This window comes from Benincasa hispida, chromosome 3 (genome assembly GCF_027475165.1).
Source record: "Benincasa hispida cultivar pf3 chromosome 3, pf3_genome.v1.1, whole genome shotgun sequence".
NCBI lineage: Eukaryota > Viridiplantae > Streptophyta > Magnoliopsida > Cucurbitales > Cucurbitaceae > Benincasa > Benincasa hispida.
In genome coordinates, this window is record NC_143480.1 from 15,549,338 (window position 1) to 15,561,498 (window position 12,161).

Here is a 12,161-nt window from a genome sequence, read left to right on the forward strand (position 1 = left end):
TTTATAGGCTTGTCGCAGCGTCACAATGCTAGGGAGAGCATTGCAATGCTACGGCACATTTATGTTGAGCGTCAAGGAAGCATTACAATGGCCCTTGATGCTTAGTTGTGCGCGCGCAGAGGAGAATGTCTGTGAAACTACATGGTGTTGCAACGCTAGGGTTGAGCATTGCAACGCTGACATTCTGCCTTCAAGCATTGGACTTGAGCGTTGGAACGGTGACATTATTCCATCTTCAAAGTGTTGCAACGCTACCCTACACTTGAGCCTACTGCCTTCAAGCATCAAGCGAGCGTTGGGCTTATACTTTGGAGGAGCATTGCAATGCTCGGCAGGGCAGAGAACTTCAATGAGTTGGTCTTCTTTCGTCCTTTGCTCAAATTGGCTCCTATCTTGGCCAACTTAATGTCTTTTTATCTCGAATGCTTCAATTGAATGCTTGTGCATTCGAGTCCTACAAAACAATCGACTTAAACATATTAAGTAGCTTAACAGCCCCAAATTAAGCAGAGGAAAATAGCACGTTTTCAGTGCTATCACCTCAACATCAGGGAAGGAGTGACTTATATCTTGTGTAGTTGTGTTCCCAGTTCCCTAATCAGACGAATCCCCAAAATGGTAGGCATGTTAAGTTGGCAATCTGGCCACTCTCACCCATTGAAATCAGAGGACCACCTTCATAAGATACCCCGCTCTATTATTAACGGCCTTATATAATGAGACTAATCATTTCGTTGTTCGATCTTATACAAACTTTTTGTATAGGATACCCCCACTCACATGTCTCCACATGAATGATCAAGATAAGATCATTTGTAGCACTTTACAACACCTATAACATCTATAAAGCGGGTCGTGTCTGTAGTGTCACCAGGATAAGGCACCCAGCCTTATTCCTCTACTACAGACCGTTTAGGTTATCATTTAAACATGATCCACCGGTATGTCTCTACATACATGATTAAATTACATAAAATAATCTAGGATCTTTACTTATTGGATTGAGTGTATGCTCATAAAATAATAATTATTTTATTATTAATAATTTGTTTATACATAGTTTACAAATTACAAGAATACAAGAGAGATTTAGGACATCAGTCTCAACAATCTCCCACTTGTCCTAAAGCTTAGGGAGCCAAATATACAATACAAATAAAGTGTAAAATACAATAAACTAGGGCATATACTATACCCCAGTAACATCTCCCATTTGCCTTAGACAATATGTCGCATGTCCTGTAGACCTAGACTTTCTAGATGACCCGTAAACACTTTAACCATGAGAGCCTTTGTAAACAGATCAGCAACGTTGTGCTCTGAAGCAATCTTCATGACAATCACGTCACCTCAATGCATAATCTCCCGAATCAAGTGATATTTTCGCTCAATGTGTATGTCTCTTCGATGACTCCCAGGTTCCTTAGAATTTGCCACAACACCATTATTATCACAATAAAGTGATGGGCAAAGACATATTTGGAACAACTTCCAAATCAATAAGGAACTTTTTAAGCCAAATAGCATCTTTAGTGGCTTCACAAGCAACTACATATTTGGCTTCCATAGTGAAGTATGTGATGTAACCTTGCTTGATGCTCCGCCAAACTATAGCTCCTCCATTTAGAGTAAACACTGGTCCTGATGTGGATTTCTGAGAATCTCGATCAGTCTGAAAGATAGAGCCCGTGTATCCTGTAAGGATCAAAACTTATCTCCATACATAAGCATATAGTCCCTTGTTCTTCAAAGGTACTTGAGGATTGATATCGACTGACAATCCCTACTGCATAGCAAATGTCAAGTCTGGTACATAACATTGCATACATAAGGCTACCAATAGACAATGTATTGGGGATTCCGTGGTGTAATGTTAAGAGGTTCTTCTCAACAGCATAACATTATGTTGAAAGGCAGAATCATACATTCAGGGGAGTGTCGTGACGATATCTTTACATTCCAAAATTACGTTGCAAGGTAGTAGCTGAAGATTCATCATAGCATAACAACATTGTCCACAACGTAACTATGTTATGACTTTGACGGGGAAACATGCATGCCTCATCCAAAAAGTGTAATACATTAGAGTGATTACCTTGCGCCTTATGCTACGATAAGAACAAGTCAGCATAACTACGCTCATCCTAGTGTTGCAACACTGCGATAGCTTTTATAAATATCACATTTCTGCTAACTAAGAGGGGGAGGTGGGTTTTAGGGTTTTAGTTAGAGTCCATCAAGGCCTCCATAGGGAGTCGATTCCTGGAAAGAGGCGATATCTCGGAGCTTCCAAAGGAGTGGTTGATCGAGGAGATTATTGAAGGGCAATCCCGAGTTTGAGGACAACTTCCTTCCCTCTTTTATTTTCTATTCCTTTGTATTTTGGACATGATATGAATAGTCATTATTTGTATCACTATCACGAGTAACTGATTTGTATTCCTTAGGGTTTTGACATAATTTTTGGATTGTGAAACTGTGTTGATTTTTCTTGAATTTATTGAATGCATAAACTATTTTGGCATGCTTATGTATAATGCATTTGAACAATTAGCTACTGTTTGAATGATTTTAATTTGATGTCGTGCTTGAGAAATAGGGCATTAGATTGGAACTAGCATGTCAAACTATTAATCAACTATGATGAGAATGATAGGAGGTTAATAGTGATAGATATTAGAGGAACCTAGTGTTAAACCTAATTAATTGATTGCATGAGAGTGAATTGATAATTAGGTGTGAGAAAGGGTTAAGCTCGATAGAGGATACCTAGATAAAAGACTCTTAGGTTTATGGTTAGCATAAAACGAAATTGAGGGCTAAATAATTAATTTAGTTGATCCATTAATGAAACCATCATCCTAGGACATGTCTTTGTCTAGTTTTGCCCTGGCATTATCTTTTATTCGCTTTTTAGGATTAGATTAGATTAGATTTTAATTCATCTTAGTTCAGTCCCCTAGATAAAATTAGAAGAATCTCTTAATAGCTAAAAGAATCAAACCAATTTTTCAGAGGACGAGACTTGGTCTCTTGACCGTTTTACTATATTATAACTCGACGTGTGCACTTGCGCCCATTAGGGACATATTGACGTCTGCCAATATACGTCCTAACGTCCCTCACAGCCACCACCAGATTTAATGCAATAACTTCACAACAGAGGGAGGACCAATGTGTCACACCCTAGATTGGCGCAGAGAGGCATGGCAAGAAATGCGAACACATTGATATCTGCCAACATACATCCCAATGTCCCTCATAGCCACCATTGGAGTTGATGCAATAACTTCACGATAGAGGGATAACTAGTGTGTCATACCTAGGTTGGCATCCAAGCACATGGCAAGAAACATGGGACGCATTGACATCTGTCGACATATGCCCCAACGTCCCTCATAATCACCATCGAAGTTGATGCAATAACTTCACAACAAAGGGAGGACCAGTGTGTCACACCCTAGGTTGGCATACGGGTGCATGGCAAGAAATGCGAGACGCATGGATGTCTACCAACATACGTTCCAATGTCTTCACAGCCACCAATTGAGTTGATGCAATAACTTCACAACAGAAGGCGGACTAATGTGTCATACCCTAGGTTGGCATACGGACGTATGGTAAGAAACGCGGGAAGCATTGACATTTGTCATCATACACCCCCAACGTCCCTCATAGCCACCATTAGAGTTGATGTAGTGATTTTACAATAGGAGGACCAGTGTGTCACACCCTAAGTTGGCGCATGAGTGCATGGTAAGGAGCGCGAGACGTATTGACGTCTGCTAACAAACGCCCCAACATGCTTATAACTTCCGTTAGTAGAATGCACCAACACGCTCAACATGCCTAAAAAAGGCCCACCTTTTTCAAAATATGTGAAAGTCGATAAGACAAAAAAGTTACTCCCTCAAATGCAATAGTTCTTAAAAAAATACAATGGGGGCAAGTTAGTAAATTTGAAAAGAAATCCTCCAACATAAAAAAAAAAGGAATACGAAGAAGAAGAAAATAAAGGAGAAAAGAAAGAAAGAAAGAAGAAAAAACAAAGTCTTTTGGCTTATTTGGAAAAAAAAAAGGAAGAAGAAAAAAGAAGAAAAAAGAGAAGAAAATAAAATTAAAAAAGAAGGAAAACAAAAACATTAAAAAAAGAAGAAGAAGAAGAAGAAAATAGTAAGATTTTGGTTAGACAAAAAAAAGAGATTGCAGAAGACGTACAAAAAATGTAGAAAAAGAAAACAAAAAAACAAGAAAGAAAGAGAACGTAAAATGCAATTGAGAAGAAAAAGAATGAAGAAAAGAACGTCGTGAAGAAGAAAAAGAATGAAGAAAAGAACGTCGTGAAGAAGAAAAAATTGAAGTTGAGGAAAAAAATTGAAAACAAATAAATAAATAAGGGATAAAAAACGAATAAAATATTTTTAAAAAAAACCAATCTCATTTTTTTTTTTCTTTTTCTCAGCCACCGCCTTCCCCATTATCCTTCTCTCTCATCTTTTTCCTCCCAAATCTCAGTAAAATTTTGATGATCACAAACCTACTTTTATTTATTAACAATTTGAATATTTTGAAGTGTCCATTGTATAAAACTTAGAACAATAGTTTCAAACGCAATTCGAATCACTCAAATAGGAGTGTAAACGAAGGAGATATGGCCAAAATAATCTTAACAAAAAAATCTCGAGATGATGACATAACAAAATTTTTATCATCAAAATAGACCAATTAAAATATGCCACTTGGAGCAATGAGGAGATGGTGGGATTTTGATTTTTGGATTGGTTTTAAAAAATGAATTTAATAATATTTTATGTTTGTGTCTAAAGCTAGTTTTGGACGGCATTTGCTTTTTGTTGGGTTTTAAAAGAAATGATTTTAAAAGATATATATTATTATATTATTTTTTGTTTGTATGACTAGTTAAGTTTAAATCTCAACCATTCAATTTTCTTTTACCAACATCCAACCGTCCAAATTGAATTTGGTTTTCAACTTTTCTCTCTATTTAAACTCTCATTCTTCTCCACAATTTGAACAACAACAATTACATTAATTTTCAATCCTCTCAAAACAACACAAAGCCTCCATTGTTGCTCTCTCCAAGCTTCAATTATCTTCTTCTTGTGATGATTGATTTGTTGTGTGCTACAATTTGTAAATCTACTCTATTGAGAGAGTTGTAAGTATGCTCTTTTATTTTCTCAGATCTTTGTAAGGGTTGGCCCTTGATCCCAGTTGTTATCCTCAACCATGGAAAGGATCGAGTTTGTTCTTGCACCAAGAAAAAGAAAAAGAGTTGTTATCCTCAACCATGGAAATGATTGAGTTTGTTCTTGCACCAAGAAAAAAAACGTTGCGTCGAACGACTATAAAATTCCCCCTTTCTTACTTTAATTGTGCAATTAATTTGTTGTTATATTTGATTGCATGAAATTAATTGCTTAATGTTTATTTAGGTTGGTTGAATTGATCTTTACATATCTCGAGCTACGCTCATTTTAATATCCAAATCAAATTTCAAATAAAACTCAAATTCTATCTCGAGTTCAAATTGATTGAGATTTATGTTCTTAAATCAAATTAAACCTCAAATTCAAAATTTTGGCCATATTCCAAATTTTATCCTAAATGTAAATATTTATCCCCAATCAAATTAAATTGTAGATAATACCTCCAATTTATCTCGAATTTAAATAGGGGCATAATCCAAAATTTTATCCCAAACTAAAATTGAGTGAAGTACAAATCTCATCTTCACATTCTATTCCAAATTCAAGTCAAGCATCTTAGGTAAAAGTTCAATTTTACTCGTAGCTCAACTTTGAGTTATCAATTATGTAGAACATAAATTCTACTTAAATTCAAATTAAAACTTATGTCAATAAAAAAATCAAAACTTTGACTTAAATTCATGGTTCGATAAGTTGACATAATTACGATATATGTGTCAAGGATGTAAAATTTTAGTCAAGCTTACGTACCAAATCATAGTTTGATTAAATCGACACATCGAATAGAGTTAAACTCAGAAACACACAACTTGTATTTTGATTTCAAACTTTATTTTTTTCAAGATTCATCCGCCCGTACATTTGCATAAATCTCAAAAAGTGAATCTCAAAAAGAGGGCATTTGTTGAATAAGAAATTTTGGATCAATCATAAATTGTCACGTCATTTCCCAAATTAATGACAAAATTACAAATCACTAAATTTAAGATCAATTAAAAGTTAAAATGTATCCAAACTTGAACTTGAAGACATAAATTGAAAAATTATGTGATTTCATCATGACCATTGGATTGAATAAAATTAATTTGATTCAATTGGATATTAAATTTGGGCTAAAGTCCAATTGAGTAAAAAATAGACTTAATTTGGATCAAATGTCAAATAGACCCAAGTCCAATTAGTTGAGCTCAAGGGACCAAGTTCATGGACCAACTTAGCACAAACTAGGGGTGATCATTGGCCGGTCAGGGTCAGTTTTCCGACCAGATCGACGTCGAACCGACCAGAATCGGTTCAGAATCTAATCAAACCGGCCCCGTGCGTCGACTGAGCAGAAACACGACCGGCCGACTAGTCGATCGGTCGGTCGGTTTGGTCGGTTTTTTCTTTTCATTTTTTTAATTTTAAAAATTATATTTATTTATTAAAATTCTTAGAAAAATTGCTATATTTAATAGTTAGTACTATTTAGTATTTACTATTAGGTAAAAGTTATATTTAGTTATAAATCATTATCGTTATAAATAGTAATTTTTTAATACAAATCAAAAATCAACTATTTGTTAACTTCCTTATCAATCATGTTTAGTTTTCTCTCTTAATTTGTGATTGTGATTCAGAATTTAAGATACTATTTCACATTTTAGTACTTATGGAATAGAGGTATTAAAAACAAAATATTGATATAATTTGATTTGAAAACCCTTAATATTTAACCATTAACATGTCCATTGTTTAGGATTGTGTTTGCTTCGCTTAATTGCTTAAAGAACCCTTAATACATAATACATATATATTTGAAAACAAAACTAATATGAGAGTTGAGAGTGTACGTCACAAATAGAAATGTCACACGACATATAGTCACATACAATCAAATTAGAAATTACAACATAAAGTCAATTGTCAAATACAACCAAATTACAATAAAACATAAAGTCAATTGTCAAATACAACTAAATTACAATAAAATCACATGATAAATGCTTAATCGATAACTGAAAACTTTGCAAAATCTGGAAGGTCTTGAATCTCTTTTTCATTGTTCATAACCGCTCTAAATCCTATATAATTAAGATTAAGAAGATAAAGACAACCTCATTAAGATTTTAAACTAACAAGTTACAACTACAAAGTACAAATGAATAAAGTTTAAAGTTAAACAATTGAATAAATACCTTCTTCAAATAATGAAGCTTCTTTCATGTCATGCTGAACTTCAAGATCTATTGGACAGAATTTAGCCAATTTTGAGTACAAATGAGAGCCTCCATTGTTTTTGAAGCCAATGAACAACGTGATGAATCAACAACATGTCTTGTTGTACTAAAAATCGACTCAGACGCTACAGTAGATACTGAAATTGCTAAAATATCTCTAGCCATACGATTAAGAACCTCAAACCGATGACTGTTCATCTTTCACCATTGAAGTATGTCAAAATCACCTTCATTCTTAACTTTGGCTTCCAACAAATAAATATCAATCTTTGACCCCTGTTTGAAAGGTATAGTCTCATCGCCTTCAAAATCAATATCAATTGTATCATAGACAATGTCTTCACCCACCTTTTCAATTGGATCACAATCAATCATGGTCTCTGAGGATAAGACAATTGGTGTATTAGTAATAGTACTCCCACTCCCACTCTGAGTAGTACTGTACTCATGAAAGAGACGTCTACAACATTGCTTCACTATATTTCCCATAGATTTCGCAACCTCTGGCCCAAAAAATTTTTTAAGGTAAAAAGATACAAACCGTAGCTTTTTTCGAGGATCTAGCACAATAGCAACATACAACAATAGATTATTTTTTTTTCCATTGTTCCCCCAATACTTCTCAAATTTAGCCTTCATGCTATTGGCCATTCCAACTAGCATTGCATTTGCACGACCAGCATTCAAACGTATACAATTTTGAACCACTGTAATCTGATGAAAAACCATATTCGAAGTGGTGTACAAAGACCCTGAAATTTTCAACGTCACATCATAAAAGACCTTCAAAAACTTAAATCAATATCTAAGCATTTGTCCGATCTTCCTTATTTGGTGACAAATCGTGTCTATAAGAAGCATCTTCATCTTCTAATCTATCAAAAGCCTTTTCAAACTTCACAGCTACCTCAAGTATCAAATATATAAAGTTCCATCTAGTGAGAACATCAAGACACACATAACTCTTACAATAAATTTTTTCAATTTCAATGCACTTTTTAAATTTCAAAAAACGTGCAGGAGAAGATCTTATAAATCGTACAGGATATTGAATCCTTTAAATGCAATCATTATGTTCCTTAAAAGCATCACATACTATGAGATTTAATATATGAGCACAACAACGAACATACAGAAATTCTCCACCAAACAATAATCCCTTATTGAATCTTTTCAGAAGATAAGCAATGGCAGTGTCATTTGAACTTGCATTATCAACTGTCAAAGTCATTACCCTTTCAATGCCCCAATCCTTCAAATTCTTTTCAATGGTTTTACCAATAGTATCACCTTTATGATTCTCAATTGGACAAAAACTAAGTATCCTTTTATGTAATCTCCAATCAGAATCTATGAAATGAGCAGTTAGTAACATGTAATTTTATTTTGTCCCGATCTCCAACAATCCGTAGTGAGAGAAACTCTATACTTCTTGTTCACAAACATGTCTTTCAAACACTTTTTCTCATTAACATACAACTTAAACACATCTTTAGCCACAGTAAACCGAGATGGAACAACAGATCTAGGTTGACTTGCACATGTTAATTTATAGACAAATTCTTAAATCCTTTACCCTCTACAAACTTGAATGGCAATTCGTCAACAATTACCAGTTCAACCAACGTTTCCCAACAACTCTCTAAACTATATGACTCACATACAAGTTGTGATGTATTATCCCCAACATTGTATTTGTCTTTAGTTTTGAAAGCTAATGTCATTTGGGTTGGATCTCTCTTTTTCTGGTAAAGGTAATTTTTACAATTTTCCAAATGATTCTTCATAGTTCCAGTATCATTACGTTTAGAATGATATGTATAAACAACTCCACAGTACTTACATTGAGTATGAAGGTCTTTAGGATCACCTTTTAACCTTTCAAAATGATCCCAAACCATGGATTTTTTTCACAACCTTCCTTTTTTTTGGTGGATTTGGAACATCCGATGTCTTATTTGCTGAATCAACATCAACGATATTTGTATTAGCATCCGTTTCTGCATCTCATTCATTTTTTGAAGCATCAGTTGCAATTCCATCAAACTCCATATCCATTGAATCCATGTAGCTGAACCACACCATGTCAGACGTCAGTATCACACAATTCACAAAAACTCAAAGTATTTCAGCTTTACAAAAACTCAAGTCTCAAAGTATTTACAAAAACTCATATACCCACACCCTTATCACCTTATGCATGAAACATGAGCAAATAAGGAATCCGTACCATAACACACAATACCTCAACAAGTTTCACAAATGACTCATAAGAGATAATAAAGGAAGTAATAGTGCCTCTAATCTTCATGTACACTGCCTCACCTCAGTAGAACAACAACCAACACTCATCTCCAATTTGTTACATAAATGTAAACTTTCAATACAAGAAACTATGCAACTCAAATTTGTTAAAATTGTGAACTAAACAGTAAACACATCTAAGGGAGAAAAAAAGAGAACTCATCAAACCCATATTTGTTAGAAAAGAAAATATGGAAATAGATTAAGGGATGGCTAATTAATTATAATAGCAATGTGAGTATTTATATTTTATTTTATCATATACATTATACATATATATATTTGTAGGAGTGGTTAGAGAACAACCATGGATTTAACCAACCAATTATATTCTGCTAAAAGTATAGTGTTCTCTTGTCTTCTTCAACCTTGGCGATCAGACATTAATCTACTTCATACACTAAATTAATCAAACTAAACCTAAACAGACTCCACATTTGACATGGTGAAATAGGATCATTTATATTTATTGATTAAACAACCTTGGACACCAGACATTAATCTACTTCATACATCAAATTAATCAAACTAAACCTAAATAGTCTCCACATTTGGTCCCATCAACAATAATTTATCTACTTACGGATATGGACCTGCAGGCTGCTATACGACTGGCTGGCGCTGGAATGGAAGGAAGAACGAAGAAGATCGATGACGGCTGGAACGGATTTGCAGGACTGGTGCTAGAATCAAAGAAGAACGAAGAAGAAAGAAGATCGGCGATGGCTGGCCGGCTGGAATGAAGAAGATGGTTGGCTTAGCTAGCGGCTAGAACGAAGAAGAACGATCGCTGAAGAAGATCGATCATGTTGAGGGCTTAGCCTGGAAGTGGAATGGAAGATCCCGAAATTTTTAAAATGCCATTTTATAATTTTTTTAAAAAAAATAAAATAATAAACCGGTCGGGTCAGATCAATAACTCGCTCCGACCACCGCTAGAATCGGTTTTAAAAACCAAAAATTGACAACGAACACTTTTGTTTGATTTTCGACCGTCCGACTCCATTTCGATCTGTTTGGGTCGGTTGTACCGATTTTTCAGTCTAACATGCTTACCCCTAGCCCAAACCCACAAAGCCTACCAGAGAACTCTAGAGGAGTTCCCTTTGTGGGAGAGAAAAATTTGGCACTCTAGGAAGCCTAGAGATAATTTTTCCAATAATCAGAAGACTTTCAGACTTCTGAAGCTACACATTCCTTGAAAATACAAGTCCCTTCCAAGACTTCAACTTCCCCAAGTCAAGCGTACATTCAACTGAGAGAAAATTAGAGGATCAAGTACTATATCAAACCACATTCGTATCCAATCAACATCAACATGAGTTCAACTCCACGAAACATGTTTCTCTGGAAACCTTGTGACTACAATCACCTAAATTAATTATCTTACCTCATAAATTCAATTTTAGCCTCAATTTAACAAAATAAAAAAGACCTAAATAACTCAAGATAGTTTAATGAAAATTACCTGGAAATTTAGGATTTTACATCAAGAACTAGACGTGAATATTTAGTTAAAAAATTAAGATTAAAAATGTAAATATTAAAGTCGAAGGACCAATTTGAATCGAAAATCAAAATTTAATGGTAAAAATATAACTATTTGAAATTTTGAAACCAAATAAGAATTTGATTGAAAACTTTAAGGTAACATTGTAATATTTTAAGGGTGTGTTTGGTGCATGATAAAAGTAGAGAGTTGAGTTGAGTTGAGTTGAGTTGGTAATTATTATCTAGAGAGTTAAATTATCCGGGGAGTTAAATTGTCTGTGTTGGTTTGCAGAGTTGAGTTGAGTTGGTAATTATTGTTTGTGTTTGTTGTGCAGAATTGAGTTGGGAGATCTGATCCAGTTTTTTGTGAACGAGATTAGTTCTATTTTTCTCTGTTTGTTTTTTATTTCATTCTTTTATTTTTTAGTTTTATACTTTGCAATTGTTGATTAATTTTCAAATATACACGTATTTTCTCAAATCATGTATGACATAAACTGGACAATTTCATTTTTTTTTCTCAATTTGTTGAACATAATAAATTATTTTTCCATATATTATTGTCAAAAACTGTAATAATTCTAATTCTCTTCAATCTATAAAACATACCAACAAAATACATTTCATATTGTTGCTCAATTAATTGGTATATTGTATATTGTATGTATATTGAATGTAATTATCTCAATTATTAATTGGTATATTATATGTATATATATTGAATCTTGCTAACTTAACATTCTTATTTCACATATCATACCATTTATTTTTATATAATATGGATAGTATATTTGGAATTGAAATTGTACATAGGATAATTGCCTTTCATTTGATTATGATGGTGAGAATGTGATGTAGTACAATAACATTTTTTATAAGATCACAAAAATAATATGAACCGAACGAACATGTGGCC

General features: G+C 34.0%; 1 pseudogene; it reads right to left on the minus strand.

Moving 5' to 3' along the window:
* Positions 1-7,217: 7,217 nt before the first annotated feature.
* LOC150037056 (zinc finger BED domain-containing protein RICESLEEPER 3-like) lies at positions 7,218-10,252 on the minus strand (annotated as a pseudogene).
* Positions 10,253-12,161: the final 1,909 nt, after the last annotated feature.